The sequence below is a fragment of the Brassica napus genome (genome assembly GCF_020379485.1).
Source record: "Brassica napus cultivar Da-Ae chromosome C3 unlocalized genomic scaffold, Da-Ae chrC03_Random_50, whole genome shotgun sequence".
Lineage (NCBI taxonomy): Eukaryota > Viridiplantae > Streptophyta > Magnoliopsida > Brassicales > Brassicaceae > Brassica > Brassica napus.
The window spans coordinates 31,183-32,698 of NW_026014222.1; the positions used below are offsets into that span (position 1 = coordinate 31,183).

The window sequence follows — 1,516 nt, forward strand, 5'->3', positions numbered from 1 at the left end:
GTTTAAAAAACACTCAAGTACTTAACAAATGTTTCTGATAGAAATAGTATAAGTTAAATATATTTGTTTCCTATTATTAACAAGAGTGTCTGTAGTCCAACGATTAGGATAATTGCCTTCCAAGCAATAGACCCGGTTCGACCCCGGCAGACGCATTTGTACTTAGTTTTATGAAATAGTTTTAATTATTCCCCGCTACAAACTTTTTCTCTAGCTCCGCCCCTGTTTGTCATCAATCACTAGCTTTTTTCCTGCAAAGACCCATTTCATCATTACAACAACAAAGAGAGATGAAAAAAGGGGCATACTTCGAGCAAAGGTCCCATGATATGTTGTTTAGAAACCATAGTCAAAAGGGAATAACAGCGAAAGGAATCTGCATCGACTGGAGAATGTTAAGCCATTCGTTTAGAACCATCAATCAAGCCCTCTGATGTATTAACATAAGAGCTACAAACATAGTAGGCACACTAGCAAAGCTTCTTGTTAGAAAAGCTGATAGCCATTGCTCCATCAGAAGATCTAAACCCTTCCATTATAAACTGTCCCAGCGTAGGTCCCCGTTATGGTACTGCCTTTGTCCAGCAGCCACAAACCGATCCCCCAAATGTAGAGTTCGGGGATACTCTCGCCGCCATATTTATTCTGTAGGTAATGCTCCCAGTCCCATGCTTTCAACTTGTTTTATTATCAATAAACTATTTAGCGAAAACTGTGGTTACAACAGAATGATCATGAAAGAGAGGGAAAAGCGCGGCTGATGATTTGACGTTGTTGTAGTTAAGAGCTTCCTGGACTCTGTTTATATCCTTTGGATTTGTCTTTCCTCTCAACTGCACTAAAGCCGAATGCAAGAACACACTGTGAGGAGTTATTACACATCCAACAACTCCAACAGCTTGTCAGATTGTCAGGAACAAGAATGCCTTTCAAGTCATCAGATTAAAAAAAAACTGGTATCATTAACAAAAACAATGCCACATTAATTGAGAGACATTTTATGTTTTAAGTACCTATGAATAGTTCTTGTCCGCTGCGCGTGGGTTCATTGAACATCCAAGAAAAGGAAAGAGGCATGTTGCGATCAAACCGCAGAAACCTTCTAGTTTCCTCATTCAACACTTCTCTGGATATGAAATCAAGAGGCTGTTTTTATCACAAATATATAGATAAGAACGAAAGCCAAGAAGCTGTTTCAAAAGAATACACATCATTTTTGACCTAACTTGCTTATCAACCAACCCAATAGGTAAAAACGCACATGTCAAGATCTGAAGAGCTATTGCGCTTCCGGAGACTTCTTGTATATCAGCTCCGATCAAAGCAATCTCCACAATGAACCCAAGCAAGATTCTTGCCCAAGTGGTGAGTTGCGCCTGAAATTGGAAATTTGGAACCCATCATCCTTCCTCCGGCAAATTATGTCTCTCCGCGACTGCTATCAAACTTTTTGACCCAATCGAGCAATCCTAAACCGCCGTCGCCCTTTCCGCGCTCTTCATTGCCAATTTGCCAA

General features: G+C 40.2%; 1 pseudogene; it reads right to left on the reverse strand.

Moving 5' to 3' along the window:
- Positions 1–239: 239 nt before the first annotated feature.
- On the reverse strand, positions 240–1,376 carry LOC125594722 (annotated as a pseudogene).
- Between the last annotated feature and the right edge of the window lie 140 nt (positions 1,377–1,516).